This window comes from Ruditapes philippinarum, unplaced genomic scaffold (genome assembly GCF_026571515.1).
Source record: "Ruditapes philippinarum isolate M1 unplaced genomic scaffold, ASM2657151v2 ctg8036_1_1_1_1, whole genome shotgun sequence".
In the NCBI taxonomy this organism is placed as follows: Eukaryota; Metazoa; Mollusca; class Bivalvia; order Venerida; family Veneridae; genus Ruditapes; species Ruditapes philippinarum.
In genome coordinates, this window is record NW_026853309.1 from 8,165 (window position 1) to 27,398 (window position 19,234).

General features: G+C 33.2%; 1 pseudogene; it reads left to right on the forward strand.

Moving 5' to 3' along the window:
* Positions 1-18,014: 18,014 nt before the first annotated feature.
* Positions 18,015-18,996, forward strand: LOC132736461 (GDP-D-glycero-alpha-D-manno-heptose dehydrogenase-like; annotated as a pseudogene).
* Positions 18,997-19,234: the final 238 nt, after the last annotated feature.

Sequence of the window (19,234 nt, forward strand, 5' to 3'; positions counted from 1 at the left end):
AGGAAAAACCATACTGTAAGAGAGAGACAGAGAGAGAGAGAGAGAGTCAGATACTGAATGAAAATACAGGCAAGTGTAAACAGTATATATAGGCGATGAAATAAGAATCTAAAAATAGATCCTTTGTTTCAATTTTGGCGCGAAATCCCTGATAAGGTTAAGCCCCTCTTGTCGTGAGTAAACCTGGGTAAAGGTCAAAAACACTTTCAGAGTGATAGAGTAAAGGTGGGTAATGCAGGTTTTGCTGGGTAATAGAGAGTAAGGGGTGAAGTGTAAGGGTAATGGTCATACACACTCTTACAGTAAAGGAGTAAAGGTGGGTAAACCTGGGTAAAGGTCAAAAACAGTCGAAGAGAAAAAGAGTAAAGGTGGGTAAACCTAGGTAACGGAGTAAAGGTGGGTAAACCTGGGTAAAGGTCAAAAACACTTTCAGAGTGATAGAGTAAAGGTGGGTAATGCAGGTTTTGTTCGGTAATAGAGAGTAACGGGTGAAGTGTAAGGGTAATGGTCATACACACTGTTACAGTAAAGGAGTAAAGGTAGGTAAACCTGGGTAAAGGTCAAAAACAGTCGAAGAGAAAAAGAGTAAAGGTGGGTAAACCTAGGTAACGGAGTAAAGGTGGGTAAACCTGGGTAAAGGTCAAAAACACTTTCAGAGTGATAGAGTAAAGGTGGGTAATGCAGGTTTTGCTGGGTAATAGAGAGTAAGGGGTGAAGTGTAAGGGTAATGGTCATACACACTCTTACAGTAAAGGAGTAAAGGTGGGTAAACCTGGGTAAAGGTCAAAAACAGTCGAAGAGAAAAAGAGTAAAGGTGGGTAAACCTAGGTAAAGGTCAAAAACACTTTCAGAGTGATAGAGTAAAGGTGGGTAATGCAGGTTTTGCTGGGTAATAGAGAGTAAGGGGTGAAGTGTAAGGGTAATGGTCATACACACTCTTACAGTAAAGGAGTAAAGGTGGGTAAACCTGGGTAAAGGTCAAAAACAGTCGAAGAGAAAAAGAGTAAAGGTGGGTAAACCTAGGTAAAGGTCAAAAACACTTTCAGAGTGATAGAGTAAAGGTGGGTAATGCAGTTTTGCTGGGTAATAGAGAGTAAGGGGTGAAGTGTAAGGGTAATGGTCATACACATTCTTACAGTAAAGGAGTAAAGGTGGGTAAACCTGGGTAAAGGTCAAAAACAGTCGAAGAGAAAGAGAGTAAAGGTGGGTAAACCTAGGTAAAGGTCAAAAACCCTAACCCTGAGTGATAGAGTAAAGGTGGGTAATGCAGTTTTGCTGGGTAATAGAGAGTAAGGGGTGAAGTGTAAGGGTAATGGTCATACACATTCTTACAGTAAAGGAGTAAAGGTGGGTAAACCTGGGTAAAGGTCAAAAACAGTCGAAGAGAAAAAGAGTAAAGGTGGGTAAACCTAGGTAAAGGTCAAAAACACTTTCAGAGTGATAGAGTAAAGGTGGGTAATGCAGCTTTTGCTGGGTAATAGAGAGTAAGGGGTGAAGTGTAAGGGTAATGGTCATACACACTCTTACAGTAAAGGAGTAAAGGTGGGTAAACCTGGGTAAAGGTCAAAAACAGTCGAAGAGAAAAAGAGTGGGTAAACCTAGGTAGCTACCATTCTTTTCATAGGAGTAAACGTGTGTAAGCTTTGTTACTAAAAATAGATCCTTTGTTCTGTTTCGCGCCTTTTTTTACATAACAACATAGACATAAATGACGTTACAGCAATGTAATATTTCATGGCTCCTACATTTAACTCTAACAGTTTTTCATGCTCATATAATCATCAATCAAAAAATGAATATCATCATCATCATCATCATCATAATCATCATCATCATCACTTTCATTATCAACATCAACATCATCATCATCATCATCATCATCAACATAATCATCTTCATCATCATCATCATCATCATCATCACTTTCATCATCAACAGCAACATCATCATCATCATCATCAAAATCATCATCATCATCATCATCACTATCATCATCATCATCATCATCATCACCATCATCATCATCATCACTTTCATCATAACTTTCATCATTAACATCAGCATCATCATCATCATCATCATTATCATCATCATCATCATCATCATCATCATCATCGTAGTTATCAATATGAAGAGAGCAAGAGTCTCTGCTGTTGTCTTGTGTCTTGATATTTATTCTCTCATCAAATAAATACGTCCACAAAAAAATGGCTAAAATACATATTTCAACTAACTCACAACAATGATATATTAAACACATTCTTATATGAAAATTGCTGTCTTACGTCATTTTCAATTATTAATTATGACATTATTAATAAAGATACTTTTATAAATGATATCACATATTGTACGCAAGAGTCTCCTCTAAAATATACAACAAAAATATTAAACATCCGTCCGTCCGTCTGTTCAGGAGAGCGAGAACAATATGGCATATTTTATATATAATATAATGCATTCTATATAAAGCATATTCTATAAATAGCACATTGTTACCATGTGATAATATTGACCAATCAAATTCATTTTGGGCATCATTCGAATGCCCATTTGGGCATCATCGTCATTCAGGTCTTACCCTAACCCTAACCCTAACCCTAACCCTAACCCTAACCCTAACCCTAACCCTAACCCTAACCCTAACCCTAACCCTAACCCTAACCCTAACCCTAACCCTACACCCTAACCCTAACCCTAACCCGACACCCTAACCCTAACCCCTGAGTAATAGGTAATAGGTAATAGAGGGTAATCAAAGTGAGTAATAGAAAATATCAAAGTGAGTAATAGACTGAGTAATAGAGTGAGTAATAGAAAATATCGCGGTTAGGATGAGTAATAGGTAATAGGTAATAGGTAATAGAGAGGGTAAATCAAAGTGAGTAATAGAAAATTTCAAAGTGAGTAATAGACTGAGTAATAGAGTGAGTAATTATGTAACTGTAGAAACCACCTTGAGCTAAATCATCTAGAATGCATTATGGGCTCGAACTCAGATTGTTCTAGCGCAACCAAAGTTTTGTTTTTGCGGTTTTTTCTATCGGCCCCCTAGTTCCGATTAATCATTTTTATTATTCTCTTATTTGAAGAATTCCCATTGGGACTAGCCATAGATACTGGCAATTTCAGATGTGGATATTAACAGGTGATTTCAATTTTTGAAACATTGACTCTTCAGACTTCTTTCCGCGAAAAAGTACAAGCACTATGTCAACAATATGGACTTACCCAAATCATTGATGGAACACAACACACCTTTACAGAAAATTCTTCGTCCACTAATTGACCTGTTCTTTACTAACAACATAGACAATGTTATAAAGGCTGGGGTTGGTGATCCGTTTCTGCAGCAACATGTCAGGTATCACTGCCCAAATGTCTTTGCTGTTTTTACCTACATAAAACCCAAAGCTAAGTCTTTTGATACCAAAACTGTGTGGCTCTATGAGAAAGGCAACTATGACTTGCTGCGTAAGCAAGATGAATCTAGTTAACTGGGCGAACTTCAAGATGATAATATTGACACCTTTGTTGAGAATATTACAAACACTATCATAAACATATCAAAAATTTGTATTCCAAACAAAAATGTAAAATCAAGCCTAATGACCCTCCGTGGGATGAACAATCAAATAAAAACAAAAATAAGACAACCCGTAAGCGCGCCTACAGAAAAAGCAAAAAAATTTTCAAAGTCAACATCATTGGTTAAAATTTCGGAAACTAAGAAATGAAAGCAGTTCAAGGCTAGTCAAAGACAGCAAATCTCGTTACTTTCTTTTCAAATTGTCTGACAATGCTTAAATTCAACTTCCCCTCATATCATCAAAAGATTGGTGGAAAATCCTCAAATCCTTTATTCATATTCAACAAAAAAAAGGTATTCCTTCTCTTATTGATCCAATTACTAATTCCATTGTAATCTGAAGAACCTGAAAAGGCTAATCTACTAAACACTTTTTTTTCAAGAACCAGACAAAATGGTTTGACGACTTCTAACAGGGATCCCCCCAGACCCTCAGACATAGACCAATCAACAGACCTTGGAAACGATTTATATATCTCCTTCTGAAATTGAGGATGTACTGAAATCTTTAAAAAACCGATAAAGCATCTGGACCTGACACTATCAGTTATCGAGAGTTTTACATGAGGCCTACCAACAACTTTCTCATCCCTTTTCACCACTCTTTAACTTCTCACTACGATCCAAGAAAATGCCGACATCCTGGAAGTTGTCAAATGTCTGTGCTGTATATAAGGAAAGGCGATCCTGCTGTGTAAACAATTTATAGACCTATAATCTTTACTCAACACTATTGAAAAAGTATTTGAACGAGTAGTCTTTTAAACATATCTTTAAACTTTTACAGAGACATTTCATTCTTCACTCCATCTCAGTCGGGATTCTTGCCAGGTGACTCAACTGTAAACCAACTTGCGTATCTTTAACAATAATTTTTGCAAGGCTTTTAGATGATGGCCTGGAGGTGAGGGTCGTATTTTTTTTGATATTAGTTAAAGCATTTGATTAAAGTTTTGGCACCAAAGGTTTGTTAGTGAAACTTCATGAATCTGGAATTCGTGGAAATGTACACCAATGGCTTTCTGAATACTTAACAAATCGTAGACAACAAGTTGTTCTTCCTGGTACCATGTCGGACTGTGTTACAATTGCATCTGGAGTCCCCCAAGGATCAATACTTGGGCCTCTTCTATTTCTTGTTTATATCAACGATATTGTTCAAGATATTGGTTCCAACATCAATCTTTTTTGCAGATGACACTAGTCTCCATCTGATAGTTGAAACACCTTCTGAAACACATGATACAAATGCAGAATGACATACCCAAAAGATTTGTCTTTGGGCTGATAAATGGCTAGTTAACTTTAATCCATCTAAATCCGAGTCAATGATTATATCAAGAAGAATTAATAAACCACATCACATCACCTTTCTCCATGTATGGCCAACAAATCCCTCAAGTTTCTGATCACAAACATCTAGGAGTGTTTTTTTTTGATGATTGCTCTTGGCATTCCCATATCAATTATATAAAAGAAAAGGCATGGAATAGAATAAACATAATGCGTAAATTTAAATTCAAACTAGACCGAAAGTCTCTAGAAATCATATATACATCCTTCATTCGTCCTATTATTGAATATGCTTGATATAATATGGACAATTGTACATCCTACGAAAAACAAGAATTAGACAAAATTCAAAATGAAGCAGCACGTATTGTGACGGGTGCAACAAAGCTGATATCGTTAGCTGATTTATACAAACGATGTAAATTGGGAATCACTTTCTGACAGAAGAAGGAAGCATAAGCTTATTCAACTTTACAAAATGAAAAATTGTCTCACTCCATCCTATCTATCGTCTATTGTACCAGATCTTGTTGGCCTGAATACTACATATAACTTACGTAATTCTCAAAATATCGACACAATTCGTAACAACAACAACTCTATATACTATAACTCCTTTCTACCAACGGCGCTTCGTGAATGGAATTCCTTACCGATTGAAACCCGTCAGCTACAGTCATTGAATTCTTTCAAAAGCTCTTTGAACGAAGACAAAACTAAAACTCCCCGACACTTTTATTATGGAGATAGACGGTCACAAATTCTTCATACCAGACTTAGAACGAAATGCAGCTCTCTTAATCACCACTTGTTTCTTAAAAAATATAGTATCATCTCCTTTATGTAGTTGTGGCCTAATTGAAGACAACCACCACTTCTTCTTTACTTGCAAGAATTATACACAAATAAGAAATGCACTTTTTCAAACTTTGACTCCAATATGTTCCATTGATCTTCGAAACCCTTCTATATGGAGATCCGTCAAATGATTATCAAACAAACACATGGATATTAGATGCAGTATTTGAATTTATAAATAGCAGCGGACGTTTCCACTAGATGTATTTTATACTACCAACATTTAATATACTGCAATATCTCCAATTTGACCTCTGTTCGTTAGTCTGGTCTTCCAATATTTTTTGTCTTCTTTTGATATATATTTAATATACATATAATATTTTTTTTCTGGTTAGCTTAAAATAGTTAATTTCTAGACATTTTGCTAAATTTGCTTTAAGTGCCAGTCTAAATAAAAAAAAAACTTATTTTTTGTCTGTTTTCTTTTGCTTAGTACTCATCTGAAAATTGTCTTATTAAGTTGCATTCCTAATTTCTTTTTCCTTTTTTTTTTCATTGTTTATGTTTAAACTAAATCTTGCAATATTCTACTTAATAATTTAAATGAAATAGCTATCCTGCCATATATGTTTGTGTAAATATCATTTGTTATCTAGGGAGAGGAACTATATAAGTTTTTCTTTCGTTCTAATCCCTTTCAATTTATGTAACAATTATTCACATATAAAATGTAATATATGTAAAATATTGAAATAAATATGTTTAAACTAACCCTAACCCAGTAAGGATATGCTTCAAATTCGCGGTTAGGATGAGTAAGGGGTAATAGGTAAGGTACTAGCTAAGGTAGGTAAGGTAGTGAGTAAGGGTACTAGGTAGGTTAACCCAGTAAAGGATATGCTTCAAATTCGCGGTTAGGATGAGTAAGGGGTAATAGGTAAGGTACTAGGTAAGGTAGGTAAGGTAGTGAGTAAGCTACTATACATAATAGCAGGGCTTGGTCATGATTACGAAAAGTAAGCTTTGTTACTAAAAATAGATCCTTTGTTCTGTTTCGCGCCTTTTTTTACATAACAACATAGACATAAATGACGTTACAGCAATGTAATATTTCATGGCTCCTACATTTAACTCTAACAGTTTTTCATGCTCATATAATCATCAATCAAAAAATGAATATCATCATCATCATCATCATCATCATAATCATCATCATCATCAATATCATCATCATCACCATCATCATCATAATCATCATAATCATCATCATCATCACTTTCATTATCAACATCAACATCATCATCATCATCATCATCATCATCATCATCATCATCATCATCATCATCATCATCAACATCATCATCATCATCATCATCATCACTTTCATCATCACTTTCATCATCAACAACATCATCATCATCATCAAAATCATCATCATCATCATCATCACTATCATCATCATCATCATCATCATCGTCATCACCATCATCATCATCATCACTTTCATCATAACTTTCATCATCAACATCAGCATCATCATCATCATCATCATTATCATATCATCATCATCATCATCATCATCATCATCGTAGTTATCAATATGAAGAGAGCAAGAGTCCCTGCTGTTGTCTTGTGTCTTGATATTTATTCTCTCATCAAATAAATACGTCCACAAAAAAATGGCTAAAATACATATTTCAACTAACTCACAACAATGATATATTAAACACATTCTTATATGAAAATTGCTGTCTTACGTCATTTTCAATTATTAATTATGACATTATTAATAAAGATACTTTTATAAATGATATCACATATTGTACGCAAGAGTCTCCTCTAAAATATACAACAAAAATATTAAACATCCGTCCGTCCGTCTGTTCAGGAGAGCGAGAATAATATGGCATATTTTATATATAATATAATGCATTCTATATAAAGCATATTCTATAAATAGCACATTGTTACCATGTGATAATATTGACCAATCAAATTCATTTTGGGCATCATTCGAATGCCCATTTGGGCATCATCGTCATTCAGGTCTTACCCTAACCCTAACCCTAACCCTAACCCTAACCCTAACCCTAGGGATCACGCTTTGTAAAAAAAATAATTATACCTAACAACAGCAGGTGTCAAGTGCAGATCACTTTGTAATCCTTCGTTAACAGACTCAATCAATCGGAGTCTGCAATTTTCATTTATTTTGTTGTGATTAATGTTTCCGAGGAATCATACTTTCTAAGGAGTTTTTATACTTCACATCAGCAAGTGCCGTATGGCAGCTGTAAAATGTTGCCCTGGACTTCACTTTAGTGCTGTTATATTTTCTGGTCCTTCGGGGTTATTATTTCCAAACTATTCATGTTGTAAAAATTGTGTAACACTCATGCCGGTGCTAGGGGACGTGAGTGATGTTGCACTTTCCATTATCCAATTATACACCTTGGGAGTTTGAATCGGTTTTGTTCGGCGTGCCTAAAGTTGTCATTGCAAGCAATTAAGAGTTCCTCTCATAAGGGTTAGTCAACAAACCAAATTACTAGTTGATTAATTGTGTTATTTTGTGCATAGGCAATATCTTCCCTGTACAAAGTGATTCTGCAAAACATAATAAAAAGAACCACAGCTTTGTAAGTTGATAAAATTTGACAACTCGAAGGTTCTGAAGCACACGAGTCACACAACTTTTACAACATTTTTTTATGATAGATGTATGTATCTTAGTGATTATTTGTTTTTGAAAGTAATATATAAATTATTAATGATGATACTATCACTTGTATTTGTAACTCATACTGACGTTTCCAATAAAAAGAAAAAAGGGGTTCATCCAAAAGCTATACAAATTACATTTAAGTCCATTACAAAGACCGAAGACATCGTCACAAAACATAACTGAATTATTATCTTTTTCTCAAACTTTTCGCTTCAATTCATTATACACTCCTATATACCGTAACATAATTTATTTAGCAATTTGTATCATTTTGAATTCAACTATATATTTAAAGATAAATACTTCAGCAATTCAAGTTAAATGAAATCAAAATTTTTATAAGAATTTTATTAATGAGAACGTTTGTCGATATTAAATCCACGTATTTACAACACCGACGGAAATACCGAAAATAAAATAAAAGAAGTAAAAGAAGAAAAAATCATAAGTAATCAAAAAGTTCAATTACAATTAAACAAAAACATCGTTAGCGGTTACAAATGTATATAAATATTTCATAAATATGTAAAAGTACATTACAATGATGACATAAATAACCAAGGGTACCATTTGTGTGTCCATCTGCAAGCAAGCGCGCGTGTGTGTGTTTTATATTCCCATGCTAATGAGTTTAAGGGATTGTCAATGTCATTTGTAGTCTCATTATTTTGGACAAAGTGAAATAGGCAATAATGATATTTTTTAAGGCAGTGTAGATGAATAATGAAATCAAACATGGTTAAACAGAACTTAAAACTCAACTAGAAAGTGAAAGAACTTAAAATCTGAGAATCTATAGAAGAAAGTTTGTATCCGGATTTCCTTTAGATCCCTAAAATAGACACGTTTATCATTTCAGAAAGATATTTTCTATCATTTTACTTTTTAAAAATGGCCGATGAGATTCCCTATTTCAGTTTGTAACAATTAAAAGACCAAATTCTTCTTTAATCCAGTTCCTCCCTGTAACTTTTGCAGGAAATGAATTGATTTTAGACAGCCTTCGTACAAATTAGTAACATTCCATGATTATCAACAGTGAAAGAAACTGTTTTGCGAAGTCTGGTCTGCTGGTTAACATCATCAAGTTTAAGGACCCTCATCATACTTTTGCAATATTTCAGACGTTTTGCACGTAGTGCTGAAATTGCTAATCATAAAAAACGTTTCATTTGATTTTACTTTGTCGGAAAATGATAATTTAATTGCTCAACACATAGAGACACAAGCTAAGATTTTATCAATTGAACATAAATATGTTGTTGAGTTTAAATTGAATGTTCAAAAGTATCTTGACCCTTTTTAAATCGCTTCACTTTTATGTCTGTTATCTTAACAGTTTAAAGTTGATGATTGCTTTGTCATTTCAGGAAATTCGATCAACTACAGTTTAACAAAATGATTGAGTGTAACGCGAATGCTTACATTTCGCTGGTTGTATTGCAATTTGTGGTTTGCATGTCAGTCTATTTATATTTGTACGCAAATGTTTTTAATGGAGTATATAAATTCATGGACTGGGTTGTTGAAGAAGACCCTCAGGTAAGACATTATTTTAACAATCATTTCTCTGTAAGAATGCATTTGATTTTGGTATTTGATTCGATATAAGATATAACGATTTACTCAAGCAGGTTATGTTTTTTTTTGTTATTACTGTTTGATTTCCGTGGGTATTTAAAAAATCGGGAAAAGCAAACATTAGCTAGTAGAACTGGTGTTATTCTGTTCTTTGTTTAATTTCATTAATTGACCAGCTATCTGCTCTCATCACTGTCAATTAAAAGGTTGAATAGGTACCATAAAGAATGACTTATTAATAACGATTATAAAAATATAAACCGTACTGTTTATTCACAATGTTAAAAGCACTCTCCGCACTTATGTCCGTACAACTCATATATTCGAAATACATTTGTCACAATCAGCGGTTTTTAGTGTTGCATGGCGGTAATGTTTTGTCCTTCTGATGTATTTATTAAAACCATTTTAATGTTTTAAATTTGTATAATGCATGCCATACTGAATTTCTCGTTAATTTGGATTGTTTCAATGTATATTTAAGGCGGTTTGGCAAGATAAGTTTGGGGCTGATTTTTTACATCCTAAAGTAATCGAACAATTTGGCAAAGATAAAGAAGAAGGAGTTTTGGTAAAACGATCAAAAACAGCAACTGATTCAACTTCAACTCATCCACCTTGTACCAAAAGCAAAGCTGAGGTTGATGAATGTACTCATAAAAAATGTACACTTATTGAAAAGTTTAAGAGTGATATAATTGCAAATAACTCTGAAACATTGCTTACACTTTTTACTACATGGAGTGATAGTCCGGAAAAATATTTAGTTCATAATTTAACGTTACATAACTGGGTGATGTTGCGTCCATTCATAATACCTGTGGTATTTACAAATGAGTCTTTAGTTGCTAAAGAGTGTGCTAGAAAAGGTTTCGAGACTCTGCATATAAGTACTGCAGCTGCAGGGGGAATTCCAGTTTTAAAATATATGTACAGAGATGTGATTAAAAAATATAAGTCTACGTTCTACGCGTACAGTAATGGAGACATTTTGTATACTGATACGCTGATTGACACTTTACTACTGATGAAATATTCAACAATTAACTTACACAAGCCTGCTTTAATCGTAGGACAAAGAAGTAACGTTTACAACGTCACTCAATTTGAAGGGTCTTCTTGGGGCAGTATCACAAGAGTAGCGGAGGAACGCGGCAAACTTTTCACATTTTGGGCAGAAGATTATTTTATTACGACACGCTCATTTCGATGGCAGGAAATAGCTGAAGTTGTGATAGGACGTAGGGCATACGATAACTGGTTAGTGTACTATGCTAGAAAATCAAAATATAATGTGATAGATGCAACGAAAACAATATTGGCTGTTCATCAGACGACAAAAGCAGGTAATTATGAAGGTCATGGTAAAACAAATAAGGACTTTAATCATCACTTACTTGTGAAAATTTATAAGCGTGTTAAATATAATGCAGGAATTACAGCATGCATAGCAAATTACACAAATTACGACAACTGTGTTATAGCTGTTAAGTCGAGGACAGTTAGCAAATCATGCGCTACTTCATTTTAAATTTTTAAATAAGTCAATAAGAGGTGGCGGAGGAACATTTGTAAGTCACCCGATCATTTGTTTTAAAACCAAAGATCGGGTAGTTTAGCCGGGCATGGTAAACCTTTACTCTAGGCCTACTTGAATGCCTATGGTGTCATTACGTTAAGCAAATGTATCAGTTCATTTTTGTTCTGCGCTATAGTGCCCATTACACATACTTAGAATAGAACATTAACACACAGTGAATCATTCAAATTAGTAGGAAAGAAGTGATGTTGGTGTTTAAAGTAATATTTGTTTATACTGTCAGTTTAAATCTTTTTTAAACAAATGAATTGAAAGGTTTTTTACCAGACATGTATCTCACGATTTCCTTTTTTCGAAGACATAATTTATAAATGTTTATTTTTACAATGGACCTAGATTATTATTAACCTTAGCATTCTCTTTTGTACTCAATTCTCTCTAGATTTGAATCATTAAACTGAATTTTGTGCAATTGAATAATATTAAGACTGCGCAATTTGCAACCTTAAAACGCATATTATTCAGTCTTTGATATTTGTTGATTCCTTGGTTTTTGATATTAATGTACATTTGTATTACCTTTAGAATGTAAGGCATTTAACAGAAATGTTTGCCCAAATCTTAACAATATCACTTCAATAAAAGTTGAAATCTTAAAATATTGTGCATTCTTAACGTTTCAGAATCCAAGCAAGCTTCCAACATGGCAGCATGCATGACTTATACATTCTTATTATGATTTTTTTTAACAAATATTTTGCCTTTTTTCGATAAAAGGATGATTGAGCATTTTAGAAATTATAACCGAATTTTGAGTGTTCAAATATCAATACATCTAAGAATGTAAACTTCTTCAAATGTTTCGTTGAATCTTTAATTTTGTTCCATTAAAGTATTCAACCCCCAACAAATAAACAGTTTCAGTCTTCAGAGCCAATATATTAAAGGTATTTTCATTGTCCTTTTAGTATACTATGAAGGCACTTAAATATTATAGAACCGAAGTTTTAGATTTGGAAACAAACAGAAGTCCTGAGGGGCAATGTGAGGTGAAAACGGATGAGTGAGGAGTAGAAAGTATATTACTTGCTTCAGAAAGCCTTGCACTAGAGAGGTTGTGTGCGATGACGTGCTGTCATGCTGCAATCTGACACTGCACAAACATACGTCGGGTCCCTGTTTTCAGAAGTATTCAAGGAATCACTTTTTTACGATATTTATACATCACAACAGCAGGTTTGCTGACAATACATGTTTGTCACCTTTAAGTAAAAAACATAGTTTGAAAAAGACTGATAAAAAACAACGTATCCGTATTTAAGAAAAAATGTCAAAAGAATGTAAGACCTAAATGTAGAAAGATACTTTCCTTGTTTTGAATGATATACACACTAATTCAGCATTGATTTAGGGATTTTAGTTGGGAGCATATTGATAAGTTGTCAGCATATTTCCATAAGCTGATGACATATTGATATATTGTAAGAGTATTGATAAGCTGTCAGCATATTGATCAGTTGTGAGTATACTAATCAGCTCTCAGCATATTGAGAAGCTGTGAGCATATTGGCAAGATGTGAGCATATTGATAAAATGTGAGTATACTAAAACGTATATTGATGAGCTGTGGGCATATGGATAGGTTGTAAGCATATTGATCAGGTGTGAGTATACAGATAAACTCTCACATATTGATGAACTGCGAGCATATTGAAAAAGTGTGAGCATAGTGAAAAGCTTTGAGTATACTGTCAGCATATTGATAAGGTGTGGGCATATTGATGAATTGTCAGCATATTGATAAGGCGTAGGCATATTGATAAGCTGTGAGCATATATATAATGTCAGCATATTGATAAGGTTTTGGCATTTGAAAAGCTGTGAGTATATTGATAACTTCTCAGGATATTGATAAACTGTGAGCATATTGATACACTTTTGTCATATTGATAAGCTGTGACCATATTAATATACTGATAAGCTCTTAGCACATTCCTAATCTCTGAGCGTATTGATAAATTGCCAGCATATTGATAAGCTGGAATAAGATGTAAACATACTGATATGCTGTGAAAATATTGATTAGCTGTCAGTATATTGATAAGTTGTTAATACGTTTTCAACAGATTGATTGGCTGTGATTATATTGATACATTTCTTTGATAGCACTTTCTTTTGTTATGATTATATTGATAAACGTGAGCATATTAATAACTGTAAGGATATTTATAATTTTGAGCATATTGATAGGCTATGAGCATATGGATAAGTTGTCAGTAAATTGATAAGCTGTGAGAATATTAATAAGCTGTGAGCATAAATAGTTGTGAGCGTATTGATAAGCTGTGAGCATGTTGATAAACCGTGAGCAAATTGATAAGAAACGAGCATATTTATCAGTTGTTGGAATATGTATTAGCTGTCATTATATCTCAATATCAATTGATAAGTAGTGAGCATAATAATAATAAGGTGCCGATTAAAGACAGATAAAGTAATGGCTAGTGCAATTTAGACATTATAATTTCACGTCTGAAGTATTCATTAGATAGCAAGATATTCTTGTGATCTTAATATTTTTGGTTCGCATGTCAGTTTGTTCCTGTTATGAAAATGCTCACTGAGACGGATATATTAATTACATTTATATCACCTTAACTGTGTTGATAGCTTTAAAATTATTTAATCCTTCTTTATTCCGGTTCCTTGGTCATTTATCATCTAAATGATGAATTAGAAATAAAGATTAAATCCGAAAATTGTGAAAGCTTATATTTGAAAGTTTGCGCTGCAACTTTAACAATATACAGTATATCTTATTATTTGATCTTTCAACTTAAATATTTACTTACATAATGTTATTCACAACCCCAACTGTAGAGATTTGTTTTGTAAAATGTATTGGGTAAAAGGTTTACCAAATAATTTTAATATAATTTCACTTTGATTGCCAGTATGGTAGACTAATTCCTGTCTTACCAAACAAACAAACATTTTATTGACTTCAAGGCTACCAGCCAATGCCAACATGTACATTTCACAATATAAACATTTCATGTGAGCGGTATATTAAACAATTAATAAAAAAACATATTCACTTTAGTTAGATAAGGTTAAAATAAACAAACTAGCAAATACAATTAAAATTTTCAAGCAATTTCAGTTAATCTACAAACATAAATTAGATTTTTAGATAATCTGTTCTACATGGTATTAAAGATTTTCATTTGTTACAAATGTATCTCTAGTTTTAAAAGCTTTATAAACATTATTGCTGTATTTTAACAAAATTTTCATTTCTACTTGACATGAGCGCATTAAGTGAAAATTTGACTCTACATATGTTTTACAATATGGACACATACGAGCATCTCTATTAACATTTTGATATTGCCCACATATTTTTTCTGAACTATGAGCAAAACATTTTAACAACTGTATACATTCCTATATTTCCTGATACATACGATTCAGCAGCCAGTTTCACATAAAAAAAACTAACGACACAGTTTTATCGTAAGTTAAATCTTACGATAAATCTCTTTTTCACAAATTTTCTTAAGAAAATATTACGTGCAAAATCTGTTGTAACTTTACAATAGGTGTTTCCCGTTTGCAAATGTATTTGTTTTTTCTCGTAAGAGTAAAATATCATGTTTCTTTAATCTACACAGAATGAAAACAAAACAAAAAATGGAAGGATGAATCTATAGTCAGCAAACATTATGTCATAATAACACAAATTAAAAGCTATCAGTAAAAAGTATTTTTCAACATTAACACTTGTAACGTCATGTTATATAGTTAATAATTATGTGAACTATATAGAATTCTTGGATAACTTACGTTTTGTACAATTTGGTGGGTTTGATTTCATTTCCACCATGTACTAGTAACACGTATCTATTGATTAATACCTTAGCAATAACGTAGCAGACCTTGTTTCTGAATCACTTAGATCCATATAATTATTTTCAATCTAGATAGAAATATTCCAGTTTGAATATTTTTTTCTTCCTATTGTAGATCTAACTTCATTTGTGTATAAAACATATGTCAAGCTCTGTTTTACTTGAATTTTAAACCGGAAACAAAGAAAGGGCATGCATATTATTACCAAATGAACGTTGCTAGGGATGTTTCTTTCGCAAAATTTATCGCAAGTGAATTTTTAATCTTAAGACAAAATTTAATCTTACAAGTGGCTTTGTGAAAATGACATAAGAAATTAACTTACGATTATCGTAAGTCAAAAACTAAGGACAAATCGTAATATTTTTTGTGAAAATGTCTGTAAACTCAAAAGAAGTTTTATACCAAACGTAAGAAATCAGTTCTGGACTATTTAACGTTTACTGATTCATACTCACTTTGCATAAAAAATTCTAAAGAAAACTGAAAGTCCACCCACACTTTTGAATTTGACAATATATTGATTTTATAAAATATAAATGGCTATGTGATTTTCAAAAAGGGACCACATATATAGTATGTTGTTTTAAAAAACATAAACAGACTACTTATTTTAGGACATGACTAATTAAAACTGACTGCATTAGATTTTATGTTGATTTAGACCGCTTGTGAGTTAAAATACTATTTATATAATGTACCCCTCGGTGAAGATATTTGCATCGCATTAATTGTTAGATAAACGCAAGAATCCACAATAGTTAATGTATGTAATGCTAAGTTAAAACGAAATCTGGGTTAGAAAAATAATAAATATCATGTATATTAATTAAAAAGGGATTGGTGATCAAATCAGGTGTGAAACTTTCGGCTGATTGTTATTGTCAACAGTAGACATTAAACTATAAAATTAAAATGAGACTCGTTGTTTGCTTAGATAGCAGAAATTGAGAGTATTTATTAGATCAAGGAGACTCTTCACACAACTGTATCTCTTAACAATAAACAACGTTTTAGAACGTGAATCTCATACTCCATCAAAAAATTGAATATTGTTAGGGATTTAATAACATGAATAAAGCTGAGCCGCTTTTGCGAATCCGTAAATATGATATTGCACGACCGTGCATATATTGACATGATGTCATTTACATTATACAAACATGGTGTCAAGACACGCTAAATCTCAATCGGACTAAAGCTCAGATTTACTTATTTCTTTCATGTACATCTTATTTCCTGCTAATTTGTTATGCCGACATTCAGATTCGGATTCCACGACTTTGCTAATTTTAGCTATCCAATTAAATCATCCGTTACTAAAAGGCATTAGAAAAGTCAATTTTGTTGTTGAAAATTTCATAGCACACAAACATCAATTAAAACTAAAATGAATAGGTTCAGCTTTATTCAGCCACAAACAAAATACTTTGGTTAAACCAGAACCTGAAAATTTAAATTTAATAGGTCACTTCCGGTACACAGTGTCACAAAGATGGCACTGAAAAACTGTTTACTTCTTATCTAATAATTCAAGCGAATTACAACGAAAGTACAATACACTATAGAAAGAGAAGCATTGGACCTTTCTAGTGTTTACAGTTGTATGTAAATTGGCTAACTTGTTATCCAATTGCTACACTGAGATAATACATAGTCACTGGTTGACCTAGTTTGCACAAAAGAACACGTGGTTATGTTTGTGATACTGTTTGTGAGCAGTTGACCTTGCAATGAATGGAAAAGGTGTCACAAATAGGCTGTCAATATTAAGAAAGCAAGTACAGCATATTTTGTAGCAGTTGTTTTATCTTCACTGCCAAGTTCTTTTATGATGCATTTATGACATTTGGGGTTATTTTTTAAACTTAAGTATCCATGGAACAAATAATTCTTAAAAGAAAACAGCATGCTCCGGTGTATTATCAAATACGACCACACATGTCAGAAATGAGTATCTCAAACATTTTAATTAGACCCCAGCAACTTTTTTCAATAAAAAGAACATGCAATATCGTAACAGCCTGTAAATGGTATTTTTCTTCAAAAAACTGTTAACAAAAAAGTCATAAAAGCGCGGCTTGTGATTACTTTTAACAAAATAAAATGTGCATGGCTCTAGGGTATTTTAAACACAAATGTTGATATTTAAGTGCTACTATTTAGAAAACTTTCAGTCAGCTGCAGTCATCACCTGTGAACATAAAAATATTTCATATCTCAATTCCAATCGATTGTTATTGTCTTTGAATGGTTTGTATACTTTTTTGTTTTATTAGTGTAATAGAATGTTTAGTTTAATCTGGATTACATACCTAAAATTCAATTATAAAAGAGATCAAGTTATTGTTTGTTCGGTTTAAGGAAATAATATGTCATGGAAAGTAATGCAACGTTATAATTTATATTGTGATTTGATTGTTATTTATGTAAAAAAACACAACAACACACATGCTGGTTATTATAGACAAAAATATATGTAAAGAGGTGGTCCTGTAATGTCTAAAGATAACTGGTCATGAACAACACTTTTGTGTTGAACGTTGCTTCAGGAAACAAGTACAGTAACAGGAATGAAAATTCTTATAACAGGAGGTGCAGGATATACGGCTCTACTTTGGCAACTTTTCTTTTGGAAAAAGGTCATGAGGTCACTATTTTCGATATCTTTATGTGAGGCATAAGTCCTGTACTATCGATCGCAGACAACGTTAACCTTGAAATTATTAAAGGTGATATCAGTGATAAGAAACATCTTGCCAACGTGATGACCGGAAAAGACGCCATAGTTCATCTTGCTGCTATTGTCGGCTTCCCGGCATGCGATAATGATCCGGAACGCGCAATTAATACGAATATCGAAGGAACAAATAATATCACGGAATTAAAAACTGAAAACCAAATACTAGTATTCGCGAGCACAGGATTTTGATATGGCGTTGTAAAAGGATTGTGCTGTGCTCTGAAGAGACGAGCATAAGTCCACTTACACTATACGGCAGCAGTAAAGCAGAAGGGGAGAAAATGTTTCTTGGTGTTGGTGGAAACGCGCTTAAACTTGCAACTGTGCCTGGTTTGTCTCCACGTCTTAGACTTGTAAAAGATCTTACATACCAAGCTTTTACATGCAAGCAATTCCACCTACACGAAGGTAGTTCCCGGCGTACATTCTTACACGTGAAAGACACTGCTTTGGCATCTATTTTTGCTCTTAAGCATGCATCAGAAATGAAAGGACATACATACAACGTAGGTGATGAAACAATGAACATGTCTAAGTCTCAATTGGCATATCTTGTTCAGAAAAAATGTTAAAGCAAAATGACAGAATCAGATTTAGGTGAAGATAAGGACAAGCGAAATTACGAAGTGTCGTATGCTAAAATACAGAAGCTCGTATACAAGTCTACAATATCGGTAGAGCAAGGTATCAGGGGCATGCTGAAAGTGTTTCATTATCTACTTCCTGATGATCTTTACGTGTACAAAAATGTTTGGGGTTATAACCTAAGTTTGTCTGTAACATTCGAGTGTTGTTGGCAACATTACACATGACAATGTGCCCCTTAAAGACATAGCAGAGTTTATGACAAATTTATCGTCACCTTAGTGCAAAAACGTAATAAGTGCTTCTAACTTTAATAGCAGTTATTCAGTTATTGCACTAATATGACGAATTATAGGATATTTAATTTCCTTTCTTCGCCATAAATCTGGTGCAGTGATTGTGAAAAAATCCATGTCGAGATAACCGATATTTATGGAATGTCTACTATTTAGAGGAAATATACAG